At 32.6% G+C, this 14,702-nt stretch overlaps 1 long non-coding RNA gene across 1 annotated transcript; it reads right to left on the bottom strand.

Annotated features, from left to right (window-relative positions):
• Positions 1-268: 268 nt before the first annotated feature.
• On the bottom strand, positions 269-4,150 carry LOC108480808 (uncharacterized). Its single transcript, XR_008282598.1, has 4 exons — positions 3,850-4,150; positions 1,470-1,538; positions 1,115-1,348; positions 269-436 (listed from the first exon to the last, which is right to left on the bottom strand). It is a non-coding gene; the product is annotated as an uncharacterized LOC108480808 (long non-coding RNA).
• Positions 4,151-14,702: the final 10,552 nt, after the last annotated feature.

The following is a 14,702-nucleotide window of genomic DNA, read 5'->3' as shown; positions in this document are numbered from 1 at the left end:
TCTAGAAATGTTATAAAAAATAGTTATAAACAAGACGTTCGATTTTCAAAAACATCGTATATCTTAATTATTTAAATGAACCCGCTTCATTTGAAAATGTGTTTGTTATACTTAATTAAAATCGTTGTTCGCTTACATCTTTAAAATAAATCGTTTATTTTGCAACGAAAAGTTTTAGAACATTTTATTTTGGAAAATCCAGCTTGCTCTCTCGAAAACATTTATTTTAGTAAAATCGTTTCATCGAGTGTCGAGCCAAAAATCCAAATTTTAAAATCCAAAGCAAAAATAATTTCAAATGTCTCAAGAGTCCAAAAATTACAAAAACTCTCAAATCATAATTTTAAATAAGACAAATTTAAGCAAAACAGAGTTTACGAAAATGTGGACATAACCAAGCTCTTGTCGCACCGATCTGCATAGGTTTGAGGGTTACCTAAAATTATCAGACAAACAAAAAGTGAGTTATAACCCTAAAATTATCAGACAAACAAAAAGTGAGTTTTTTTTATAACACAGTGTGTAACTTATAAGAAACAGAGATTCAAATTTAATCACACGACAAAACAAATACAGTCATATTTTTTATACAGAATTAGAATCATGTCAGAGTAGTACAGATGCAGAAAAATATAATCCTATCCCTCATCCTTTACACACCAACTCTGACCATTTCAGCATACCATGTAGGGTATAAAATACTCACCTAACCCTACACACCACTTAGTGTCCTTACGATACTTTTCAAAATAATCATAGTAATGCTGCCAGTATAATGATGAGTTAATGCCTTACACAGAACACTTCCTCCACATAGTACATAATCTGCCCCATAGCCAGATATAAATAGAATATCAGAAATAATAGAAATAACAGATATTGGAATTTACATGCCATGCATGCTCGTATAACATATATTAAACATGCTTATGCATAACAGATCATACATATCGCATCACATTACATGCATTTAGACGTCATTTATGTCAAATTTCATACTAACAGATTAGTAAATTTCATGCTAACAGATTAGTAAATTTCATGCTTTAAGCCTTATATAAACATATACCGTCCCCATGAAAGGTCTACAGTCGATCGGGATGAAATGTACGACCTTAGGAAAAATTTCTAAAATTTGGGCCCACATGGCCCAAAATGGCCTAGACCGTGTGGCTCACACGGCCTTGCATACGGCTTGTTACACAGTTGTGTGTCGCACACGGCCAGACAGATGATCATGTGGCATCGACAGGCCCTAATTTTGGCTTTCGCCATTTGCCATTTTTTGAGTTTCTCGTTACACGCCTAGTATTTCTCGACACCGATTCCAGCACGAGCAATCCAAAATCTATATACGTCAATAAGAAGCTTAATTAATACTATTTCTCACACTCAAAATACGAATTGACATTAAAAACAACCACATCTTAATGAAAAAATTTGACCCATGCCTCAAATTGAATTCTTACCTTCACGAAGATAGCAACCCACGTACATTTAATTCACTAAGGATTAGTCGAATGTTCCATGCATCTCTCCTAATAGAAGAAATAAACCATAATCATCATTCAACATAGTTCGTATCACTATCAAACAAAAACTGAGTATTAAAACAAAATCTTTTACCACAGAAAATTACAAAGATAACACCCAAAATGCTTACGCTCAAATCTAGCGACACTACACAGTACTCGTACGAATGATGGATAGAACAAAAAAAAAAAAAAAGGAAACAAGGGGAAGAAGGAAGGCGGTGTGAAAAATAGAAAATAAAGAAACAATTGTGAATAGGGGTGTCGTTCTTTAGAGACCAAATTAACAATTTGAAAAAAATAAAATAAAATAAGATCCATTTCCCTGATAATCAAGCCACCTTAATCCTAACAACCCACTTCTATCCACTTACCATCTTTTTTAGAATTTTAAACCTAATCCAACACCATCAACAAACAGGCCATTAAAGAGTAACAAAAATAAATTCAATTGCTCTCACCAAGACTCGAAGACCAAACTCCAAACACACCCCCAACTCTTAACCACTGAGACAGACACTTAATTGTGTTAATTTTTGACAAATAACAATTCATATTCTTTGGAACGTTACACCCCGCGATCACGCGTTTGTTATTTGGAGAGGCAAGTAGGGGGCACAGATAATGAAGGAGATTTTGCAAGAATATGAAAATTGCTCTAGACAATGCATTAATTTTGAAAAGTCATTTATTTTAGTACAAATGTTCAGGAACAAAAGAAACGATATCTCCTAATCTATAAGGGATTGACACAAAAAGAACACTGGAAGGTATCTTGGATTACCTAGTATGGTGCGACGACAAAAGAAAGCAACATTTTAGGGGTTGAAAGATAGATTATGCAATCAGGTGAGTAATTGGTGTATCTAGCCTCTCTCCTAGGGAGGTAAAAAGGTGTTTATAAAGAGTATTTTACAAGTTAAACCAACTTATTTGATGTTATGTTTTCTATTACCCAATTCTGTTTATTGCGAATTAGAAGTGATTATCAGTAAATTTTGGTGGCAGAAGCACAAAGATAAGCGAGGGATTCATTTGTGTAGTTGGACTTTAAAGGCGAAATACTACTCGTTATCTACGTTCTTAAAATCAAGTTTAAGAAATAATCATTCTTATACCTGGAGGAGTATCTGGGCCACAAAGGGTTTCTTTAAATTCAGGATGTGCTAGAGGGTTGGAACGGGGTAGAATAATAGAATATATCTGTGAGGGATGATGCATGGATCCCTAAATCTGTGGATTATAAAGTTCAGAATCGGGTTACAAATAGTTCGATAACTAGAGTGTTAAATTTGATTATTCAAGAAACCAAATAATGGAGGGAGGATTTGATTACCAATGTTTTTGCGATTGAAGATGTAGAATGTATTCTATGCATTCCTTTCTCGAAAAACCCACAAGAAGACATATTGGTATGGAAAAGGGAAGCGACGGGGGAATATACAATGAGAAGTGGGTACAAGAAGACAATACAAGACACCAATACAAACAACGAGCCATATCTTTACAGAAATTATTACAAGAAATTATGGCATATAGAAGCACCTAGCAAAGTTAAAATTACAAATTGGAAGGGGTTTAATAATTTTATCCCGACTCTCAACAACCTAGCCTTCAGGAGACTAGGGAATGAAACGACATGCCCCATATGTTAGAATGGTTGCGAAACTCTTGAACATGTGTTCTAGGATTGTGTAACTGCGAAGGAAGAATGGGGTAAGTTAGAAGTTTGGTGGCCGCAAAATCTTTCAGTAGTCGAATATAGGGAATGAATGACATACCTATTAGATAATGGAACATGTGGGTAGAAAAGCTTAATAATCGGGATTATTTGGGCAATCTGGACATCTAGGAATCGGGTCCTACATGAAAGACATAATCAACTGGCTCAAGAAATAGTGGAAATGGTGAAAAAAAATACAAAAGAATGGGGAGAGCTTAGACAACGCTAATCTGTTAGAATTCCTGTACTAGAAGGATAGGGACCATCAATGTCAGATCTGATCAAAATAAAATTTGATGGAGCTTTTCAAAGGACCACAAAAGAGTCGTGTACAGGACTGGTAGTGAGGAGGCCTGATGGGACGGTGGTAGGCTTGAAAATAATAATCAACAAATGTATTTCATCGGTGTTTGCTATAGAAGCGGTTGCATGTGTCTAGACGACACAAATAGGAGTAGATTTAGGACTTCAAAGGGTTGAGATTAAGGGAAATGCTCTCATAATAATAAAAAAGAAAAATATCAACAGGAGAGATGAATCGGTATTAGTACTTACATCGAAGATACCAGAAAAATTGAAAGAAGTTTTCCATACCTGTCATTTCTCATACACTGCAAGAGGAAGAAATGGGTTGGCTCACATACTAGCAACGGAGGGTAGAGCAAATCTGTCTAGTAGGAGAAGTGTCACCATTTGCAAGGAGGAAAATGGAGGAGGGAATCTTAATCGGCCGGTGAAGCACTGGGCAAAGATGGGGCCTAAAGGGTACTTTGGGAAAAACAACAGTGTATTCTTCGAGAAGCTGAAATGGAAATGATAGAGATGAAGAGAGGAGGCTTCTTAGGGTCAAATCAATTGGGTAGTTAAGGGTTAATTTTGGGCCCCTAGAATACCATTGATTTTAGTGATTTTCAAAGAAAATGGTTTTATTGTAGTTGGATTTTTTTTTTCTTTTTTAGTTATTGTGTAGTTAGGACTTTATTATGTTTATTTCTTTAGTTTTGTTGACTCATTTAATAAATCCAGTGGTTAGTTTTTAAAAAAAAAAATTCATAATAGGTAAATATCGAAAATATAAGACTTGATAAATACATAATTGGGCTTATAAGTAATCAAAATTAAACATTAAAAATTGGACCTAATATGATTTAAAAGCTTACCCAAATCCCAAAACTCATAATTCCAGTAATAATTATGTTTAGAATTTTATGGCTGTGCAATTTTTAGTAAACTGCTAACAACTTGAGCTTCTCAATGCAAAATAAGATGATTCAAAGTGAGTTTTGAAACTAAGAAAGAGCTCTTCAATCCCTATAAAAATATCTCAACTTAGAAATTCCTAGACCCCATCCAATAAATGTCGCAAGTCAATTGATCTTCTAAACTTGAAAAACATCAACTTTGGTGCTCTTAATTAAATAAATTTTACATCATATCACTACTATTATCAAAGTCAGTTGAAACTTTTTTCACTAATTTAAAAGTAAAAAGTTCTCATCCTCTTCATTTTTTTAATTGGTAGAGTCTTCATCACTCTAGTCACACTAAAAGATTTCTTCTTTGTTGAGTCATAGTTTCAACATTCGTGACATTGAATGCTTTTCTTTGAAATTTTCCTCATTCACGACTACTTTTCCTTTGCATTTGTTGAAGCTTTGACCATCTTCATTTCCTTTATTATTCTTAGATAGCTTTTTGAAGGCCCTATTGAAATTTTTAATGAGAAAAGCTAGCTGCTTTTGTAAGTATTCTATATTAGTTTCTTCATCAGTTGTAATTGAATTTATTAATTTCACTCAGTGATATTAACCTAGAAGGGTTTGAAACATCAACTACCCATTTTTTTATTATGAGATTTGAGTATTTTTTAGGCCTAAATTTTAGAATTTTATGTTACTTAGAAGTTCATTTAAAATGGTATATATTTATTCATTTAATTAGAGTTTCTGTAATATAAGACTTATAAAATCGAATATTTAATTAGTTATAGGAGTTTTAAATTTCTTATTTATTTATTAAATAGGGTTTGACTATAAATTAAATTGTTAGTGTCAAATTTTATATTATTTTTAGGAGTTTATATTTCTTTTAAAATTTATGATGCAAGTACATATCTAAAGAAGAATTGGCCAATCAAAATTAGAGATATTTGAGTAAATTTGAAAATTTTCTTTTTAGTTTATTGGGACTTGAGTGATTCTTCTCTTGTTCCTCAATTATTAATGTTTCTAAGAGTCTTTCTTCTAAGGATTTTGTAGGGTTGAGACATTTCTAATCACAAATTGATTAGAGGTTTTAGTTACAAAAGAGATAGATTTGTCCTATGAAAATTGCATTGCTTAGATTTTATTTATTTCAAATCTAGCGAGTGAATCTACACATGCACTCAATCGGTTCAATTCTTATATATTAATAATCCAATAAACTGAATAAGTCACTAAAATTAAAAAAATTAAACTACAAATTTTGCCTAAATCGAACTAGTTGAACTGAAATTCTACTCTATTCTAATAAAACTGAATAAACGAGTTGAAATTATGATATTTATTTATATAATTAATTTTTATTTTTTTACTACATCTCATAATACATTTATCAAACTTTTAACTCACTTATAAAATTAAAAAAAAAAAATGAGGAAGGGATATGCTCTTCTTCTTCATTGCTAAATGTGAAAATAGAAAAGAAGTCACTAAGCTTAGCCCAAGGAAAAATAAATAAAAATCTCAAAGCCCATGCCTATCTCTTAATATGTCAATTTTAATTTGAGGTTGACATATGACTCCCTCCGCATTTAGCCCTCGCCTTACACAATATTAAGTTTTAGTCCCTCCACTCCACTTATTACACCTTTTATTTTGAAGAGGATTTGAGCTCAACAAAACATGCTAATTAAATACTTCACTTTACTATTTAATATAACAGGAAACACTCATCATTTCTTTTATATTATGCATATGCATTTTACGATCTATTTTCATAATTTATATTCGTTCATTTTAATTATATATTTTTTTAAAATATAATATATTTTATTATTACAGTCAACTACTTATCGTTCATCATTTTATCTCTTCATATAAAGAAAGTTAAAAGGTAGGTTCTGAATGGGTATTAAGAAATAAATATAGGATTTAAAACATAAAAGTGAGCGGATGTGTAATAATATTGAAGCATATGGTTTGAAGGTGAGGCGGCACCCATCCACCTAACCTACTTTTATGGTAGACTTAGTCACTCTTAAACAATTTCTGTTTTAAAATCTACGTGCACATCTAATCATACTACAATATTGGAATATAGCCCACCTTTTCCAAACCCTCCTGCATCATAGATCTTACAAAATTAGGTCTTACTCACCCACTAATAATATTTTATAAAAAATTAGATGAGGTTTTAGTTAAAATGATAATGTTAAAATATCAAACATTATATGCATATTTTTCTAGATTTTATATAAAAATTAAAAATAAGTCTATAATATATTTATTCTTTTATAAAATGATTGAGTATTTGATAATTTCATAACCGAGTTGAAACCTAATTAATGGGTGATACTAACTCAATCAACTATTTAATATATCATATAAAAACGGTTAGATCCTTCACTTTTGTTGCCAAGTCTTGGCTTTGAAATTAGTAACATCAATATATATATATATATATATATATATATATATATATATATATAGTTTTCTTACCCATGTAATACATAGGTTAATTGTATGTATTAATTAAATTATTATATATATACAATATTTTATTAATAATGTATTACAAAATTAAAACATAATATATACATTTGGAGACATGACTATGTTACTATAGATTTTTAGCTTTGAAGTTCTTATGTCTCAAAACACGTTTTTCATGTCTCTGAGACAGGAGACTTGAGAAATCTGCTTCAAAACACTTCTAAATCATACCAAATTGTCCCCAATCAATCAAAACATTAACCAAAACTCATAAACCATGTAATATATTATATTTACCTATTCAAAAACACCATATAACACAAGCAAAACTAAACACTACTTACTTACAATATTGTTTCACCTATGTACATGCCATTATCTTAAATAAAAAATTTGAAGATTTCATACTCTTTTCAAGTCCTTGAGATGTGATGTGATGTGAAGAGATTATTCCTCAACAAAACTTCACTTTAAGTTTTTACCTACACTTTGAAAAATAATAACGCGTTAAGCTTATGAAAATTTAATAAGTATAACAAGAGTTAAACATACCTTTACATTAAATAAATGTAAATATTGTACATTAAAGTTATATTAAATAAGTTTAATACATAATAAAATTAGAACTTTCATATTATAACTCATTTAGTATAATTCAATTCATCGTCATTTTTTTTCATTTAGCACATAAGCATGTCATATTGATCATATCTTTATTTTGTCTTTTATTATCAAATAAATTCTCAAATTAGACTTAATAGAACATGCCAGATATATAAAAAAGTACAATAGCTAAACATAATAACATCGAAGTACAATATCATAATAGAATGACACTAACAGAATGATACCAAAATACATTAATAGAACAAAGAATGTGCTAGTTATTTCTTAATAGCATGTCATCTATATATTATTGGACTTTACTCCGCCGCTTTCACTTTACTTTTGTTAATGTACCAAAACACCCTAAGAAGACAGAGATTTGTGATGGAATAGGTCCTTTTCCTCCAACTGTTGTGACAAAAGAAGTATCGAGAGGCATGTTGAAATGAATCAATCAATGCAAAAGTCCAAAGCGCACCCCACCCTGATTTAGAGGAAATTTCTACGTACTTTCTTCGAAGTTCCATTTATACAGAGAAGGCCAAATTAAAATGTCCCCAAGAATGATAATTAATTGTTCATACCCTCCAACATTATCCCCTCTTCAGCTGTCAACATTATATTCTCCCTTTGCTGCTTAATCTTCTTATCCATTAGTTTTATTCATCACAATTTCTTGTGTAAACGAGATAAAAGAAAATGTGAAACCATGCAATCATTCAACCTAATAATTCCCCCACCTTTATCCTTGATAAAGATATAAAACGATGAACATGTCATTAGCTTATAAGTACATAGTATTATATGGTCACCTTTTCGGTTGGATACGTGTCACTTCTATATATGTCTAATTGTCTCCTTCCTTCTATGTACATACCACATTTTGTATCTATTACACTTTTATCTTAATAAATTAATTATTGTACATTAAATTAATAATTTTTATGTAATTATTTGTATGGATTGCATGCATACCAATTTTAAAAAATAAAATAAAAATTGATAATATGAAAAATGGACTAAAAATAAAATTAGTGTACTAATGTTAATATCATAACTCAACCCAAATTATAATGGTGCGTTTGGATACCATAAAGTATTTGGAAGAAAGTATAATTATTAGGATAATAATTGCTCCCTCTTGTAGTTAAAATGAATTCTAATTTCAGTAGATGTGTTCAATTGATAAAGTGTAATTAGATTGTACTTTCTTATATCACTTTTGGTCATATAAATTGTAATTACACAATTACCTAATTTTAAATTCTAACAGATATTAATTATTATAAAATTATCAATAATACTTGAGAGAAAAATTCTCTTAGCAAGTAACAAAACTTGAAATTAAACTATATTATATAATATGTTAGTCTAGTAAAGTATTTGACAATATTTTTGATAATGGGGAGTAGGGGATGGAGTTGCTCAGGTTTAAAAGAGTATTTGACAATATGGTTACTAATAAAATTAACAAGAAAAATAATCATCATATGCAATTTTATTTAATTATTCTAGTATTCTACATTTTAGGATTATTCTCTCTCTAACATTGAACATATAAATAATTAATAATAGATACTATTTAATATAAATCATTTATAATATAGAATAATATTTGATGCACAGTTGATTTATAAGTCTTATGCATCATCTATGAATAATAACATGACACATTATCATTAAATTAAACAAAAAAATATGAAGTACTTGTGAATAAATACTAATAATTTTATTTGAACATAATTAAACATTAAATGTAACTATTATAAATACATATTAATAACTCTTGAATTTAGGATCATGAAGTTAAGGGTTTATGGTATAAAATATAGGGTATAGGGTCTTAGATTTATAATTTAGGGTTTTAACATTTATTTATAATTAATTATTATTTAATTATGTTTAAATAAAGTTGTTAGTATTTATTTGAAAGTCCTTCATTATTTTTGGTTTTATTTAATGACTAAATGTCATGTTATTATTCAACGATGGTGCAGCATCAAATATTTTTCCTTATAATATATATTATATGATTTAGTTAATTTTTACTTGGTGAAAATGTATAAGAAATTGTTTGTTGAAAATAAAAATTTCAGATTATTTAAACAAAATTAGAAAAATAGCATATAATTATATTTTTTAAAAATAAAATATATATATATCCTAAAATTAAAATACTATTATTATTGTATAAAATAACTTACAAAATTTAAATCATGCATCGAAATATTTAAAAAGTCATAAGATAATTGGATTTGATGTAATTATTTGTAATCAATTTATTAAAACTTCAATTCTCACACCTTTAAGAATTGTAGAGAATAATTAAGATATTCTAATTACTTTTATTAAGATCCGTTAATTACATTAATTATTCAAATATATCATAAATATGCAATTAAAAATGCAAATTCAATTGGAAATGGAAAACTCTCTGAACTTCAATGTTTCTTCTTCTGTGCCGGAAGTCGAAGTTGGTGGTGACTCTCGATTGGATGTTTATCGTACTACTAAGAAAGTTCATTTTAAAGATGGGATTGTTGAGGAAAACAATGATATGTTAACTGAATCTAGCCCTGTCCCTTCCATCTCCTGGAAGGACAAACTTCTGGGGGTAAACACTGATGCCTTGAACAAGAATAGATTGATTCATCATGAAGACTGCACTGATGAAGAACTGGATTTTTTGGAAGGCGATGTTCATAGGTCTATTGTTAATGGTATTCCATCTATCGATTTTTCTGAAAGGATCCAAAAAATTCTCTTCAAAGAAATGGAGCTCACGGTCGTATTAAACTACTCGGAAGAAATATTGGATATGGGGCTTTATATAGTCGTGTTTGCAGCCTTTGGAGCCCGTCAGAGCCATTCCATCTCATGGATATTGAGAACGGTTATTTTTTGGCTAAGTTCCAGTCCACTACTGATTATGCCAAGGTTCTGTCGCAAGGGCCGTGGCTGATTTATGGACAGTACTTAAACGTCCAACCTTGGATAAAAGAATTTACTCCCTTTCAACCATACCCAACATTGGTGATGGCTTGGATCAGATTCCCATGTCTTCCAAGTTTCTTGTACAAAAAGAAAATACTCGAAGAAATAGAAGCGACTGTCGGCAAAGTGGTTCGACTGGACCTAAACACTGACAGTAAAACTAGAGGAAGATTTGCTAGGATGGCCGTTTATGTTAATTTGGAGAAGCCATTAATTGCTCAAGTTATTGTTAATGGAACACCACAGAAAGTGGTTTACGAAGGATTACCTACAATTTGTTTCACCTGTGGGAGATACGAGCACTCTAAGGAATATTATGGGTTCTTGTAACCGGAAATTGACTCGGAGAAGGATAAGACTGAGGTTTCTCCGAAGAAAGGTACTAGCGGTGGAGAATGCGACATTTACGGGCCTTGGATGATTGTTGAGAAGAAATCCAGGCGCAATCCTAGGAGTAGTAATCTTAATAAAGCCGATCTTAAGGGAAGAGGGAATTCAGGGACCAAGATTTGATGCTTTGGCTAATATGGAAAAGGTGAATTTGGAAAACGGAATACACAAGAAGAAAGATGAGCAGTCGGTAGAATTTAATAATACATTGAAAGCTGGAAAATTCCTTGAGCAATTGAGGGCTAAAATTAGGGCAACCCGAGTTCAAAGAATAACAGTCAGATAGGGGGAATTAGAGAGGAGCTTGGGCTTGTTGGTCTTATTGGTGATGGCCCAGTTAAGGAGAGAACAGTGGACCGGGCATCTACTGCTACTTCTTTGATTAATGTTGCAACTAGCCCATCCAAATCCATGATGGATATGGATAGTTCCTGTAGCGTGAATACCCAACCCACTGGCGTATTGGACTCTTTGTGCACTGAAACGTCCACTCAAGTCATTGAAGTAGGGGAGTCGGCTAAGACTCTTGGTTGCGCTAGCCAATTTAATGAAACAGGGGTTTCGCCTAAGCCTTTGACTGCTCCTGTTTCCAACATATTGGCCGATGCAGGGAGTTCTAAATTGGTTTCCAATTGTTCTAACTTAAATTCTTTAAATTTCTCTTGTTTTAACCCAGTCTTTGTTCGGCATACTGTAGTTTCCTTCAAGGAGAAAGGAAAAATTGAAGAGGACCACTCAAAGAGGACTTTTGCGTCTGATCCTGGCGGTAATAAATTTCAAACCTTGGGGAAATTGGTAGGGAACAAAAACGGGGGTTTTCGAGCTACCAAAAAAATTAATAAAACTACTCATGGGAAAGGGGTCAATCTTAAAACTAAAAATTCTCCTAAACTTTCCTTAAGGGATTCTATGTTTAGGATAGCTCAGTCAGTTTCTACTGTTCATATTATTGATTCAGAAACGCTTGGCCTAGTTTCTAGTAAAGGGAGCCAAGCTTGATTTTTGGGTTTGGTATTTTTTGTGGTTTTATTATTTATTATTATGGATCTAAATTTATTAATTTTTCTTGGAATTGTCAAAGCTGTGCGAGCAGTAAATTTCTTCGAGCTTTTCGTGAGTATAACCTTGAGCACAAACTGGATATTATGTGTCTTTTGGAGCCGAGGACTAGTGGTAAAAAAGCTAATGATATCATTGATAAATTGGGGTTTGATTTTTCTTACCGTATTGAATCTTTTGGATTTTCAGGTGGCATTTGGGTCGGTTGGAAGGACAATATTTCTATTAATATTATTCACAATCATCCCCAGTTTATGCTTCTTCACATTCGGGGTAACAATGTTTTTAATTCTTTTTTCGTCTTTTTTGTCTATGGTAGCCCTGATAGAACTAAGAGGAAGTCTCTTTGGATTGACTTAATGGAAGTCGTACCTCCCGATCCTTATCATTGGCTCATCTTGGGGGACTTCAACGCTATCATTTCTCCTAAGGATAAAAAAAGTGATAGATCAACGGGTAAGAGATGTAAGTTTTTTGGTGATTTTGTTGACACTTGTAACTTGCAGGATCTTGGATTTATAGGTTCAGCCTTTACTTGGTAGAGAGGTAATACGCATGAACGAATAGATTGAGCTTTAGCGTCTGATTCTTGGATTTCATCTTTCCCGCGTACTTTAGTGTATCATATTTCGCGTAATAAATCGGATCACAGACCTATTCTTATTAACACTAACCCTAGTCTTAGCCTTCCGAAAGGGAGACCTTTTCGTTTTCTTGCAGGTTAGACAAAGCATAAAAATTTTAAAGAATTAGTCACTACGAAATGGAGGTTTAACGGGAATATGGCTCAATGCTTATCTGATTTTACCTCTTATGTCAAAGATTAGAATAGGTCGGTTTTTGGATTCATTGACACGCGTAAGAAACATCTATTGAGATCGCTTGGAAATATCCAAAGGGCCATGGATTGGTCATCCTCTTCCAGGTTAGCTGATTTGGAGATGGAGATTCGGGATGAATTGGAAAATGTGCTTAATCATGAGGAGCTTTTATGGTGGCAGAAGGCTAGATGTGATTGGCTTCAATTCAGGGATCCAATACCAAGTACTACCATAGTCGCACTATGCGAAGACGGAAATCTAATCGTATTTTGTCTTTACGCACAAATAGTGGGGATTGGAGTGCGGATCAGAACTTTCTTCGAGATGAGACAGTCAGATTCTTTGCAAATTTATATGGAGAATCCAGTCCTTCCATGAGCCCTCTTCTCTCTGAATTATTTCCACATCTTACGGATGATGATATTGGTTTTCTTAGTAAGCCAATTTTGAATGATGAGATAAAGAAAGCCCTCTTTGATATGGCTCCGCTAAAGGCTCCGGGTAGTAATGGTTTTCATGGGCATTTCTTCCAAAGTCAGTGGGATTCTGTTGGAGAGGCGGTTTACGAATGGGTCCAAGGTATCTTTGGTAGTAGCAAGATCGAGGATGATCTAAATAATACGCTCATTGTGCTTATCCCCAAGAAGGAACATCCAGAGGATTTCAGCCAATTTCAGCCAATCAGCCTATGTTCGGTCATGTATAAATTGGTGATGAAGGTGATAGCCAACTGATTTAAAGTGGTGTTTCCTAAATATATCTCTCCTGAACAAGCGGGATTCATTGCTGGACGTAATATATCGGATAACATTATTATTACTCAAGAAGTCATCCACTCGATGCGCAGCAGGAAAATGGGCAAATATTGGATGGCTGTCAAGTTGGATCTCGAGAAAGTTTATGACAGGATTAGCTGGGATTTTATCGATGCGACCCTTGTAGCTGCTGGGATTTTCGAGTTTTTAAGGAAGGTAATTATGAGTGCTATTTCTACCTCTTCTATGCAGATTTTATGGAATGGGGTTCCGTCTCAACCTTTCAAGCCTCTAAGGGGGATTAGACAGGGATGTCCCTTATCGCCTTATTTTTTCGTCTTGTGTATGGAATGGCTTGGACATGTTATTCGATCTGAGATTTCAATAGGAAAGTGGCACCCGATACGGCTTTCTAGGTCAGGGCCTTCTTTATCTCTTTTTTTTTTGCTGACGATTTTTTTATTTTTGCCAAAGTAGAGATGGATCAAGCTATTCTGTTAAAAGAAACCTTGAAACAGTTTTGTGATTTTTCTAGGCATAAGATAAGTGCTAGGAAAAGCAATATTCATTTTGCCAAAGGTATGGATGATAGTTTATGTGATCAGATTAGTCTATTTTTTGGATTCCAGAAAGTCTCTAACCTAGGTAAGTATTTGGGGGTACCTCTTCTTCATGAGCGGGTTACCAAAAGCACTCTTAACTTCATTGTTGAAAAAGTGAGAAGAAAACTTCAGTCGTGGGAAGCTCGAAAACTTTCTTTTGCGGGGCACATCACCCTTGCCCAGTCAGTTCTCCTTGCTATTCTTAATTATTTCATGCAGTCTCTTCTTGTTCCGAAAGGAGTTTGTGATGAGATTGAAAAGATTGCTAGACAATTTATTTGGGGAAGCTCCTCTGATCACCCCAAAAGTGCTTTAGTTGGGTGGGAGTCTATTTGTCAACTTAGATCTTGTGGAGGACTTGGATTTTGGCATCTTCATGATCAAAATAACTCTTTCCTCTTAAAAATTGGGTTTAATCTTATATCTTGTCAGGATGCCTTATGGGTTCATGTCCTTCGGTCGAAATATGGTTGGAAGAATCAGCTCCCTGAGTCCATTTGCAGAAGTAATTGTTTTCATATTTGG

This window comes from Gossypium arboreum, chromosome 1 (assembly GCF_025698485.1).
Source record: "Gossypium arboreum isolate Shixiya-1 chromosome 1, ASM2569848v2, whole genome shotgun sequence".
In the NCBI taxonomy this organism is placed as follows: Eukaryota; Viridiplantae; Streptophyta; class Magnoliopsida; order Malvales; family Malvaceae; genus Gossypium; species Gossypium arboreum.
This window is presented reverse-complemented; position numbering and strand designations above follow the sequence as displayed.